Source organism: Aotus nancymaae, unplaced genomic scaffold (assembly GCF_030222135.1).
Source record: "Aotus nancymaae isolate 86718 unplaced genomic scaffold, 86718_ANA_hifiasm-v0.15.2.pri h1tg000020l, whole genome shotgun sequence".
Lineage (NCBI taxonomy): Eukaryota > Metazoa > Chordata > Mammalia > Primates > Aotidae > Aotus > Aotus nancymaae.
The window spans coordinates 70,844,034-70,857,854 of record NW_026988432.1 but is presented as its reverse complement, the minus strand read 5'-3'; the positions used below and the strand labels follow the sequence as shown (position 1 = coordinate 70,857,854).

The 13,821-nt window shown below is 38.3% G+C and overlaps 1 long non-coding RNA gene across 1 annotated transcript in view; it reads left to right on the top strand.

The window, feature by feature from the left end:
* The first annotated feature begins 957 nt into the window (after positions 1-957).
* LOC105730973 (uncharacterized) overlaps positions 958-13,821 on the top strand; it is a 35,294-nt gene continuing 22,430 nt past the window's right edge. Inside the window, exon 1 of the long non-coding RNA XR_010343596.1 lies at positions 958-1,359. This is a non-coding gene — a long non-coding RNA (uncharacterized LOC105730973). The remainder of the gene's footprint in view (positions 1,360-13,821) is intronic.

Here is a 13,821-nt window from a genome sequence, read left to right as displayed (position 1 = left end):
GAGCCCCCGCTCAGCGCTGGCGCTTGCCTCCGGCTGCTTGCGCATGAGCATTCGCGTACCCTGCTGGGGCGCCGCAACGTTGGCGCTGTCCAACTGCTGCCGTACAGGTGCATGGGGCAGGCGGTGCCAGGGGCGGCTCTGGGAAGGGGGCTGCGTGCCACAAGCAGCGCTGGACCCCGACAGTCCTGACCTCAGTACCTCCTTGAGCAGGCTTTCCTCTTCGGGTCGGGTAGGGGAGGAGAGCACTTCAAACAGTGAGATGGGCGCTCGGGACTGCTCTTCCCATTGGATTTCGGATCGGGCAGCGATAGCGTCCCATGGGGCTGGATATTCAGTTTGACGAGGTGTGCTGGGGGTCGTTGGACCACCGACATACACCTGAGACCCTCGGGGAGGGTGTCAGCAGAACATCCTCCGGCTCGATGAGCTGACTGCGCCCTTTTGATCTGGGCCACACGCCACGGGGCCCTGCCTTGGTTTCCAAGCTCAGGGACTCCTGCTTCTCAGCACTGCTGTCTAGACATGGAGGGAACAACCACAGAGAGGCGAACTCATTATGCAGCTGAGGTGGCGACACCTGTAACTGGCCTCCCGTGGGGGCAGATCAGGTGGACAGGGTGTCTTGGAAGTTCTCTGGCGCCAATCCAAGCCTGAGACAGATGTGCGAGCATGCAGCTTAGAACCCCAGAGAAAGATAAGCACAGGCAGATCGCACCTGTGACCCCAGGAGGGCCTCTGCCAGAGTCCAAGCCTCCTTCAGGAATTACTGCCTGGGGAGCCAGGAGGGTGCAGCCAAGTGCAAACCGCCCCAACCCCCACCCTAGGATCACTACCCGCCACCTGGCCTGCACCCAGCCACCCCCCAGTCTCCTTAGCTCTGTGCAACCCCTGGCAACCAACAGGTTCACTGCTGATAAAACCTGTAGGTCTTACAGCAAAAAGACCTCAATCAGTCTTCTGTTAATATTAGTCCTGGTAAAAACCTATAGCTTTCGTTCTACAGCAAAAAGGCCTCAATCAATCACAAATTTAAAAGAAAATTAGGAAGACACAGTAGATACTCATATAGGTTGAAATAATAAGAGGATCACAAAATTAGCTGGGCATAGTGATGGGCATCCATAATGCCATCTACTTGGGATACTGAGGCAGGAGAATCACTTGAACCTAGAAGACGGAGGTGTTGGTGAGCCTGGATCACATCATTGCACTCCAGCGTGGGAAACAAAAGTGAAACTCCTTCTCAAAAAATAAAAAATAAAAAAAGAAGGAACCTCCAGTACAATGTATGAAAATGGCAAGAACTGACTTCTCTGCTTTATTTTCAGTCTTGTGAGGAAAGCACTCAGATGTTTACTAGTAAGTATAATGTTAGATTTAAATTTTTTTGTAATATAGTTTTTATCAGATTGAGGAAGTTCTCTTTAATTCTTATTTTACTAATAGATTTTTAAAATCACAAATGAATATTCAATTCAATTTGTTAAAATAATATTTTTCATTTGTTTTGTCAGTCACATGGTGATTTTCATTTATACTATTAATATGGTGAAATGTTTATTGAATTTTTAATTTTTTTTTTTTTTTTTTTTTTTTTTTTGAGATGGAGTTTCGTTCTTGTTACCCAGGCTGGAGTGCAATGGCGCGATCTCGGTTCACTGCAACCTCTGCCTCCTGGGTTCAGGCAATTCTCCTGCCTCAGCCTCCTGAGTAGCTGGGATTACAGGCACGCGCCACCACGCCCAGCTAATTTTTTGTATTTTTAGTAGACATGGGGTTTCACCATGTTGACCAGGATGGTCTCGATCTCTTGACCTCATGATCCACCTGCCTCGGCCTCCCAAAGTGCTGGGATTATAGGCGTGAGCCACCACGCCCGGCCTGAATTTTTAATTTTTAATTTATTTTGAGACAGGTTTTTATTCTGTTACCCAGGCTGCAGTGCTGTGGCACAATCATAGCTCACTGAAAACTCTAATGCCAGAGAATCAGTGATCCTCCCACCTCAGCCTCCAGAATAGCTGGGACTATGAGCATGCACCACCACATCCAGCTATTTTTTAAATTTTTATTTTCAGTAGAGACAGGATTTCACTATGTTGACTAGACTGGTCTCAAACTCCTGAACGCAAGTGATCTTCCAGCCTCAGCCTCACAAAATTCTGGGATTACAGGCATGGGCCACCATTCTCAGCTTTTAACTATTAATTTTTATTTGTACATAGTAGGTCTATATATTTATGGGGCACAGGAAATATTTTGTTATAGGCATACAATGTGTACTAATCATATCAGGAGAAACTGGGTACCCACTACCTTAAGTATTTCTCATTTCTTTGTGTTAGAAGCATTTCAATTGTTCTCTTCATTTTTCTAAAATGTACAATTTATTGTTGACTATAGTCACCCTGTGGTGCTTTCAAATACCGAGCCTTAGTCATTCTATCTAACTATATCCTCGTACCCATTAACCATCTACTTACCACCCCCGCTACCCTTCTTAGCCTCTGGTAACCATCCTTCCACTCGATGTCTCTGTGAGTTCAATTGTTTTAGTTTTTAGCTCCCACAGGTAAGTGAGGACACATGAAGTTTGTCTTTCTGTGCTTTGCTTATTTCACTTAACATGATGTTCAATTTCATCTATGTTGTTGGAAATGACAGAATGTCATTCTTTTTGATGGTTGAATAGTACTCCATTGTGTGTATCTACCACATTTTCTTTGTTTATTCGCCTGTGGATGGACACTTAGGTTGCTTCCAAATATTGGCTCTTGTGAATAGTGATGCAATAAGCATAGGAGTGTAGCTATCTCTTCCATGTACTAATTTATTTCTTTTGGGTATATGCCTAGCAGTGGGATTGCTGGGTCATATGGTAGTTCTATTTAGTTTTTGAGGTACATCCATATTGTTATCCATACTAATTCACATTCCCATCCACAGTGTAAGAGGGTTCTTTGTTTTTCTACATTCTCACCAGCATTTGTTATTGCCTGTCTTTTGGGTAAAAACCACTTTAACTCAAGTGAGATAATATGTCATTGTAGGTTTGATTGGAATTTCTTTAATGGTCAGTGGATGTTGAACACCTTTTTATATACCTGCTTTCCATTTGTGTGTCTTCTGTTGGGAAATGTCTATTCTGATCAGGTGCCAGTTTTTAAATTGAATTATTAGATTTTTTCCTATTGAACTATTTGAGCTTCTTACATACTCTGGTTATTAATCCCTATCCAGTGGATAGTTTGCATATATTTTCTCCCATTTAGTGGGTTTCTCCTCACTTTGTTGACTGCTTTCTTTACTGTGCAGAAGTTTTAAAATTTGATATGATCCTATTCATCCATTTGTTCTTTGGTTTCCTGTGCTTGTGGGACATTATCCAAGAAATATTTGCCCAGGACAATGTCCTGGAGAGTTTTCCAAATGTTTCCTTTTAGTAAGTTTATAGTTTCACGACTTAGATTTATGTCTTTAATCCATTTTATTTGATTTTTATATATGGTGAGAGATAGGAGTCTGTTTTCATTCTTCTACATATGGATATCCAGTTTTCCTAGTACCATTTATCAAAGAGACTCTTCTTTCCCACACTGTATGATCTTGGCGCCTTTGTCAAAAATGAGTTCACCATACATCTCTGACTTTATTTCTGGGTATTGTAGTCTGTTTCATTGGTCTATGTGTTTGTTTTCATGCCAGTACCATTCTGTTTTGGTTTTTGTAGCTCTGTATTATAATTTGAAGTCAAATAATGTGATTTCTTCAGAATATCCAGAATACGCAGCATTTCTTAGAATATTCTGAGTCTCTTGTGGGTACATGTAGATTTTAGGATATTGTTTCTGTTTCTGTGGAGAATGTCATTGGTATTTTGATAGACGTTGAGTTGAATATGTAGATTGCTTTTGGTGGTATGAACATTTTAATGATATTGATTCTTTGAATTCATGAACATGGAATCATTTTTTGCTGTCCTCTTCAATTTTTTGCATCAATATTTTATAGTTTATCATTTATTGGTTTTTAGTACTAAACTAACCTTAGATTTCTAGAATAAATGCCAATTATTTTAATCTATTATCTTTTTATATACAAATGAACTGTATTTGGTAATGTTTTGTTAAGATTAAAACAAAAACTTTATGCACTATTATTTCTTCTAAATGAAATTCTAGAAAATGTAAAACTATAGCAACTGAAAACAGATGAGAGGTTGCCAGGGCTGAGGGGTGAGGGTTATGAATGGGCTGAATAGGGTTTAGAGGGAAAGCTTTAGGAATGTCAGAAATGTTCTATATCGTGACCATGATAGTGATTACATTACTCTGGACATTTGTTAAGGTTCATCAAATTGTGCACATAAAGTTGTCGAATTCTATTACATGTAAATTATTCTTCCATAAAGCTAGCCAATTAACACTATAGATTTTTAGTAGAAAAAAGCAAGTTGAGAATGTATTTGTTTTTTGTTTGTTTGTTTGTTCATTTGCTTCTTTTTGAGATGGAGATTCACTCTTGTCACCCAGGCTGGTGTGCTATGGCGCAATCTTGGCTAATTGCAACTTCTGCCTCCCAGGTTCAAGTGATTCTCCTGTCTCAGCCTCTCGAGTGGCTGTGGTTACAGGCACCTGCCATCATGCCCAGCTATTTTCTTTGTATTTTCAGTACAGACAGGGTTTCACCATGTTGGCCAGGCTTGTCTAGAACTTCTGACCTCAGGTGATCGGCTTGCCTCAGCCTCCCAAAGTGCTGGGATTACAGGCATGAGCCACCGTACCCAGCCATATATGTGTTATTAAATTTAATACCTCTACATTTGTATATGTAAAAGTATTTTTTTAATGTTTGGAATCATAAACATAGGAAAAAAAAGAAAGGGAATGGGAAGTGGGTAATAGTCAAATGGAATACTATGTTTTATTTCAATAGTTCAGTTGTTAAGAAAAGTTTATTTGCACACTCACTAGTTGTACAATTAGAATTAAATTTAATTATGGCAGCACAAAATAATTTTTGCAGCTATGCACATGACAGAAACTAACGTACAATTTACTCTTTTTGTGTTGCCTTTGCCGGGTTGTTGTTGTTGTTGTTGGTTTTTTTTGTTTGTTTTGAGATCATCTCACTCTGTCACCAGGCTGGAGTGCACGGTGCAATCATGGCTCCCTGAAACCTCTGCCTCCTGGGTTCAAGGGATTCTCTTGCTTCAGCCTCCCAAGTAGCTGAGGTTAGAGGCCCATGCCACCATGCCCAGCTAATTTTTTGTACTTAGTAGAAACAGGGTCTTGCCATGTTGGTCAGGCTTTTCTCAAACTTCTGACCTCAGTCAGTCCACCTGCCTGGACCTCACAAAGTGCTGCAATTACAGGGGTGAGTCACCATGCCGGCCTGTCAGGTGTTTATATTGACATTATATCTGACTTCATAAAATACATTGGGAAAAAACTCTCCCCTCTTCTGTTTTGTAGGGAGTTTGTGTACATTTTTCTTCATCTGTTTGTTGATAGAATTCAATAGTGAAATCAGCAGGGCCTGAAGATTTCTTCTTGAAAAGATTTTTGATTACAATTTCTTCAACAGATATATGACTATTTAGATTGCCTGTTTCCCATTGTGTCATTTTTATAATTTGTTTTTTACAATGAAATTTATTTATTTTCAAGTTTGTTGGCAAAAAAGTTATTTCAAATCCATTGGCAAGATGTGTGTATTATAATTTTGATATCTGTGTGGGCTGCAGTAATATTCTTTCATTTCTGCTAGAAGCAATTTGTGTTTGGGGTGTTTTTATTAGTCTAGCTAGGTTTTAATCCATCTTTGCAAAGCAGCAAATTTCAGTTTATTTAATTTTCTCTAAGACGTGGAGTTCCTGCTTTTTTTTTTTTTTTTCTTGAGATGGATCCTCCCTCTCACACAGACTGGACGGCAGTGGCATAGTTTCAGCTCACTGCAAACTCTGTCTCCCTGGTTTAAGGGATTCTCCTGCCTCAACCTCATGAGTAGCTCTGATTACAGGCACCACCACCATGCCCGACTAATTTGTGTATAATTAGTAGAGACAGGGTTTCACTATGTTGGCCAGGCTGGTCTCAAACTCCTGATCTCAGGTGATCCACCTGCCTTGGTCTCCCAAAGTGCTGGGATTACATGAGCCAGAATGCCTGGCCATGCTTTCTGCTTCTATCTTCATTTTATAATTTTTGTTTGTCTCCTGAGATTTTTGTCTTTTTTACTCATTGTATATGCATATTTTCCTTTATGTCTCTGCACATTTATGATTGCTGTTTTAAAATATCTTAGTAGATTGGGCTCAGTGACTCACATCTGTAATCTCAGGCTTTTGGAGGCTAGGTCAAGAGAATCATTTGAGCTCAGGAGTCCAAGACAAGCCCAACCAACATGGTGCAACCCTGTCTCTACCAAAAATACAAAAATTAGTCAGCATGGTGGCTCACGCCTGTAATCCCAGCACTTGAGGAGGCCAGGGCAGGCAGATCATCTGAGGTCAGGAGTTTGAGACTAGCCTGACCAACATTGTGAAAGCCCTTCTCTACAAAAAATACAAAAATTAGCCAGGGATGGTGGTGCATGCCTATAGTCCTACCTACTCAGGAGTCTGAGGCTGGAGAACTGCTTGAGCCTGAGTGATGGAGGTTGCAGTCAGCTGAGATCTCTGCCTCCTGGGTTCAAGTGATTCTCCTGCCTCAGCCTCCTGAGTAGCTGGAATTACAGGCACCTGACACCATGCCTGGCTAGCTTTTGTATTATTAGTAGAGACACGGTTTCACCAAGTTGACCAGGTTGGTCTCAAACTCCTGACCTCAAGTGATCCTTTTGCCTTGGTCTCCCAAAGTGCTGGGATTACAGGTGTGAACGACTGTACCTGGCCAGTTAGCATGCTCTTGTCCTATAACGGTACAAAATAAATGTGGACAACATCTACTTAGCTGATTGTTGCTACTTCTACCTTAACAACTTTCCTACTGATTCATAATTCCTTTATTCTCACATATGCTAAAATATGTTTGAAGCATGTTAATTTGGATAAAAAGGCATTTTGTATTCCTCATAGAATAGTGTTAAGAACTATGAGGTATGCTGAGCTGTCATGGCAAAGTGGTATTTAATGTGCATATATGTGTGGAGGAGTTGTATAATTCCCATTTTTAAAATAAAAGTGATTAGAAATAAAAAATGAGTTATCTTTTAACCTTTTGAAAATGATTAGTTAGTTGGTAACTTTGTGTATAATATTGATGGATTTCTCATTTTCCAGAATGATGTTATAATAGTAGCTTTCTTTGCTATAACACAAGTCGTCAGAGGGTATATAACCAATTTGAAGTCAGTCATTTGATATTTTAAAAATTTCAAATTGATTTTGGTTTCCTCATATATATATGTAGAGGATATTCAGTTTACAGTCATTCATCTTAAAGTTTTGACTCTGTGATTGTGCCGTTTTTCACTTTATTTGATAAATTGTATGAGATATTCAACACTTTATCACAACATAAGCTTTGTCTTAGTTGATTTTGCCTAACTGTAAACTAATGTATTGTGAGAATATTTAAGACAAGCAAGGCTGAGCTATAATATTCAGTTACATTAGGTGTATTAAATGCATTTTTGACTTACAGTATGTTCAACTTATGATGGGTTTCCTGGGACATAGCCTCATCATAAGTTGAGAAGCATCTGGATTAACATGTGTGATTTTCTCAATATATTAATACGCTAGAGCACAATGAAAGGATGTTAAAGTTCTTTTTTTCTTAGGGAAGAAATAATTTATTATGTTAGAGTAATACATTACAGTTTCTTGTAGATTGTCATTAATTGCCTATTTATTTATCCGGGATGGAGTTTCACTCTGTCGACCACGCTGGAGTGTAGTTGTGCAATCTCTGCTCATTGCAACCTCTGCCTCTCAGGTTCAAGCGATTTTCATGTCTCAGCCTCCTGAGTTGCTGGGATACAAGAGCGAACCACCATGCTTGGCTAAATTTTCTATTTTTAGTAGAGACAGGGTTTCACATGTTGGCCAGGCTGATCATGAACTCCTTGCCCCAAGCGATCCACCCACCTTGGCCTCCAGAAGTGCTGGGATTACAGGCGTAAGCCACCATGGCTGGCCCCTGTTTCTTTTAATATTTAGAAACAGAGCCTCTTTTTATTTATTGCATTTTAGGTTTAGGGGTACATGTGAAGAACATACAAGATTGTTGCATATGTATACACACATGGTAGTGTGATTTGCTGCCTTCCTCCCCATCACCTATATCTGGTATTTCTCCCCATGCCATCTCTCCCCAACTCCCCATCCACCTCTATTTCCCCCAGACAAACCCCAGTGTGTGATGCTCCCCTCACTGTGTCCATGTGTTCTCATTGTTCAACACCCACCTATGAGTGAGAACATGTGGTGTTTGGTTTTCTGTTCTTGCATAAGTTTGCTGAGAATGATGGTTTCCAGGTTCATCCATGTCCCTACAAAGGACACAAACTCATCATTTTTGATGGCTGCATAGTATTCCATGGTGTATATATGCCACATTTTCCCTGTCCAGTCTATCATCGATGGGCATTTGGGTTGGTTACAGGTCTTTGCTATTGTAAAAAGTGCTGCAATGAACATTCATGTGCATGTGTCCTTATAGTAGAACGATTTATAATCCTTTGGATATATACCCAGTAATGGGATTGCTGGGTCAAATGGAATTTCTATTTCTAGGTCCTTGAGGAATCGCCACACTGTCTTCCACAATGGTTGAACTAATTTACACTCCCACCAACAGTGTAAAAGTGTTCCTATTTCTCCACTTCCTCTCCAGCATCTGTTGTCTCCAGATTTTTTAATGATCGCCATTCTAACTGGTGTGAGATGGTATCTCAATGTAGTTTTGATTTGCATTTCTCTAATGACCAGTGATGATGAGCATTTTTTCATATATTTGTTGGCCTCGTGTATGTCTTCTTTTGAAAAGTGTCTGTTCATATCCTTCGCCCACTTTTGAATGGGCTTGTTTGTTTTTTTCTTGTAAATCTGTTTTAGTTCTTTGTAGATTCTTTGTAGATTCTGGATATTATCCCTTTGTCAGATGGGTAGATTGCAAAAATTTTTTCCCATTCTGTTGGTTGCTGATTCACTCTAATGAGTGTTTCTATTGCTGTGCAGAAGCTGTGGAGTTTGATTAGGTCTCATTTGTCTATTTTAGCTTTTGTTGCCAACACTTTTGGTGTTTTGGTCATGAAGTCCTTGCCTATGCCTATGTCCTGAATGGTTTTGCCTAGGTTTTCTTCTAGGGTTTTTATGGTGTTAGGTCTTACGTTTAAGTCTTTAATCCATCTGGACTTAATTTTAGTGTAAGGTGTCAGGAAGGGGTCCAGTTTCTGCTTTCTGCACATGGCTAGCCAGTTTTCCCAACACCATTTGTTAAACAGGGACTCCTTTCCCCATTGCTTGTTTTTGTCAGTTTTGTCAAAGATCAGATGGTTGTAGATGTGTGGTGTTGCGTCCGAGGCCTCTGTTCTGTTCTATTGGTCTAAATCTCTGTTTTGGTACCAGTACCATGCTGTTTTGATTATTGTAGACTTGTAGTATAGTTTGAAGTCCGGTAGTGTGATGCCTCCCGCTTTGTTCTTTTTGCTTAGAATTGACTTGGCTATGCCGGCTCTCTTTTGGTTCCATATGAAGTTTAAGGTGGTTTTTTCCAGTTCTGTGAAGAAGGTCATTGGTAGCTTGATGGGGATAGCATTGAATCTGTAAATTACTTTGGACAATATGGCCATTTTCAAGATATTGATTCTTCCTAACCATGAACATGGAATGTTTCTCCATCTGTTTGTTTCCTCTCTTATTTCATTGAATAGTGGTCTGTAGGTCTCCTTGAAGAGGTCCTTTACATTCTTTGTTTTTTGTATTCTTAGGTATTTTATTCTCTTTGTAGCAATTGTGAATGGCAGTTCGTTCTTGATTTGGCTCTCTTTAAGTCTGTTATTGGTGTATAGGAATGCTTGTGATTTTTGCACATTGATTTTGTATCCTGAGACTTTGCTGAAGTTGCTTATTAGTTTCAGGAGATTTTGGACTGAGATGATGGGGTCTTCTAAATATACAATCATGTGATCTGCAAATAGGGACAATTAGACTTCCTCCTTTCCTGTTTGAATACCCTTTATTTCTTTTTGTTGCCTGATTGCTGTGGCTAGAACTTCCAATACTATATTGAATAGGAGTGGTGATAGAGGACATCCTTGTCTATTGCCGGATTTCAAAGGGAATGCTTGCAGTTTTTGCCCATTCAGTATGATATTGTCTGTTGGTTTGTTGTAAATAGATTTTATTATTTTGAGATATGTTCCATCAATACCTGGTTTATTGAGGGTTTTTAGCATAAAGGGCTGCTGAATTTTGTCAAAGGCCTTCTCTGCATCAGTTGAGATAATCATGTGGTTTTTGTTGTTGGTTTTGTTTATGTGGTGAATTACATTTATAGATTTGCGTAAGTTGAACCACCCTTGCATCCTGGGGATGAATCCTACTTGATCATGGTGGATAAGCTTTTTGATATGCTATTGCAATCGGTTTGCCTGTATTTTAGTGAAGATTTTTGCATCTATGTTTATCGTGGATATTAGCCTGAAGTTTTCTTTTTTTGCTGAGTCTCTGCCAGGTTTTGGTATCTTGATGATGTTGGGCTCAGAAAATGATTTGGGAAGGATTCCCTCTTTTTGGAATGTTTGGAATAGTTTCAGAAGAAATGGTACCAGCTCCTCTTTGTATGTCTGGTAGAATTTGGCTGTAATCCCATCTGGACCTGGGCCTTTTTTGGGTGGTAGGCTCTTAATTGCTGCCTCGACTTCAGACCTTGTTATTGGTCTATTCAGGGTTTTGACTTCTTCCTGGTTTAGGCTTGGGAGGAGGCAACTGTCCAGGAATTTATCCATTTCTTCCAGGTTTTCTAGTTTATGTGCATAGAGTTGTTTGTAATAATCTCTGATGATGGTTCAAATTTCTGTGGCATCTGTGGTGATATCCCCTTTATCATTTTTTATTGCATCTATTTGGTTATTCTCTCTTTTCTTTTTTATTAATCTGGCTAGTGTTCTGTCTATTTTGTTGATCTTTTCCAAAAACCAGCTCCTGGATTTATTGATCTTTTGAAGGGTTTTTCGTGTCTCTATCTCCATCAGTTCTGCTCTGATCTTAGTTATTTCTTGTCTTCTGCTAGGTTTTGAGTTTTTTTGATCTTACTCCTCTAGCTCTTTCAATTTTGATGATAGGGTGTCAATTTTAGATCTCTCCTTGCTTCTCATGTGGGCACTTATTGCTATATATTTTCCTCTAGAGACTGCTTTAAATGTGTCCCAGAGATTCAGGTATGTGGTGTCTTCATTCTCGTTGGTTTCGAAGAACATCTTTATTTCTGCCTTCATTTCATTGTTTATCCAGTCAACATTCCGGAGAAAGTTGTTCATTTTCCATGAAGCTGTGTGGTTCTGGGTTGGTTTCTGAATTCTGAGTTCTAACTTGATTGCACTGTGTTCTGAGAGACTGTTTGTTATGGTTTCCATTCTTTTGCGTTTGCTGAGGAGTGATTTACTTCCAATTATGTGGTCAATTTTAGAGTAGGTGTGATGTGGTGCTGAGAAGAATGTATATGGATTTCTAAACTTTTTATATAAGATTTTCTATTTCAACCATTTTAAGTGTACTATTTCATGTCGTTTGTTATATTTATGATGTTGTTAAACCATTACCACTATTTATGTCCAATTTTTTTATCATTCCAAACAAAAATTCTACCTATTAAGCAAAAATCCCCATTTCCATCTTTTCTGTCTTAATGAATTTTGCCTTTTCTAAATATTTTACGTCAATAGAATCCTACAATATTAGTGCTGTTTATTTGTGGTGTCATTTACCTAAGTTTCTTGGGTTCATTTGTGGTGTTGTAGCTTGTATCAAAATTTCATTCACCTCTGTGGTAGAACAAAATTTTGTTTATATGCCCTGCATTTTGTTTCTCCATTGACTTCTTTCCTGATGGATATTTGGGTGGTTCTGTTTTGGGGGTATTATGAATATTGATAATAAGAATTTGTGTATACATGCATTTTTTCAACACTTGGTTTTAGTTATTTTGGAAATTTACCTAGGAATGGAATTGCTAAGTCATCTGTTAATTCTATGCTTAGCATTCAGAGGTACCTCCAAGTATTTTCCACAGCAGCTGAATGATTCTACATTCCCAACAGCAAGATAAAAGTGCTCTAATATCTCCACATCCTTGCCAACATTTATTTTCCTTTCGCTTTTAAAATTCTAGCCATCGCAGTCAGTTTGAAGTGGTAACTCACAGTGGTTTTGATTGGCATTTTCATAATACCCCATGACATTGAATTCCTTATATGTGCTTGTTGATCATTTGAACATCTTAAGAGAAATGTCTATTTTAGTCCTTGTTGTGTTTTTGTTGTTGAGTTGTAAAGGATTTTCATATATTGTAGATACTACACTGTTATTAAGTATGCAATTTGTTAGTACCTTTTCTGAATGTGTAGTTGTCTTATTATTTCCTTGGTAATGTTCTTGTAATCACAAAGATTTTTTTATAAATGTTCATGAAGTCCATTTACCTTTTTTCTTTGTTTCTTGGGCTTTTGGTTCCATATCTATAAGTCCATTGCCAAATCCAAGTTCATGAAGTTCTGAAATTGGAAAGTGTCAATTTGCCAACTTTGTTGGTCTTTTTCACTATTTTATGTATTTGGGGCCCCTTACAGTTCCTTATGAATATGAAAAATGTCTTTCTATTTCTGTAAACATGGTACTGAAATTTGACAGGGATTTCATTGAATCTATAAACTGAATTGGAAATGTTGACATCTTAAGGGTTTTAAAATTTGTATGCCATGGACATAGATGTTTTTCTGCTTAGGTCTTTTTATTTACTTTCACAATGTTTCATTTATGTCATTGTACATGTCTTTAATTTCCTTCATTCAATTTGTTTTTAGGTATTTTATTCATTGGAGTTCCTATTATATACAGAATTAGTAATTTTCTTATCAGATTGTTTGTTGCAGTTATGTAGAAATATGTGACTTCTGCATGTTGATCTTAAACCCTGCAAATTTGCTGATTTTTTTTTTTACTTCCAGTTGTGTGTGAGTATGTGTATTCTTTGGGATTTTCTATATATCAGGTCAAATCATCTGTGAATAGGGATAGTTTTGCTTCTTCCAAATTGTATGCAATTTTTTTGCATAATTGCTTTGGCTAGAACTTCTAGTACATTAAATTGCAGCAATAAATTTTACTTGAATAACAAGATTTTTAAAAAGAAATAGAAAAGGTATCTGACCAGGGTCTAAGCTTTTTTCTAAGATTGGACTCCTATATATTTGAGTTTGCATGGTATTGGATTTGAAATTAAATTTTACTTTGATATTTGCTAAGACCAAAAAATGATGACTTTTTAAAAAGTCAAGCAAAGAGAAAAAGAGGTATTTCTTGCCTGATACTTAGATTATATCTTAAAAGGGAATATCAAGAATATTCATCCAGGATCTGAAAACTCAGTTCACTTTTGTAGTAAAGATTGTCTGCTTATCAGTTATTATATTAAATATAATGGACTAAATGCTCTAATCAACATGCAGACATTGAAAGAATGTATTAAAAACAGGATCCACCTATATGTTTTCTACAAGGCACTGTCAATTTAAGGATGCAAAAGGGTTGAAAGCAGCAGGAAGAAAATGTTCCATACAAACAGTAATGTGATGTGTGGTAGCTACAGTAATATC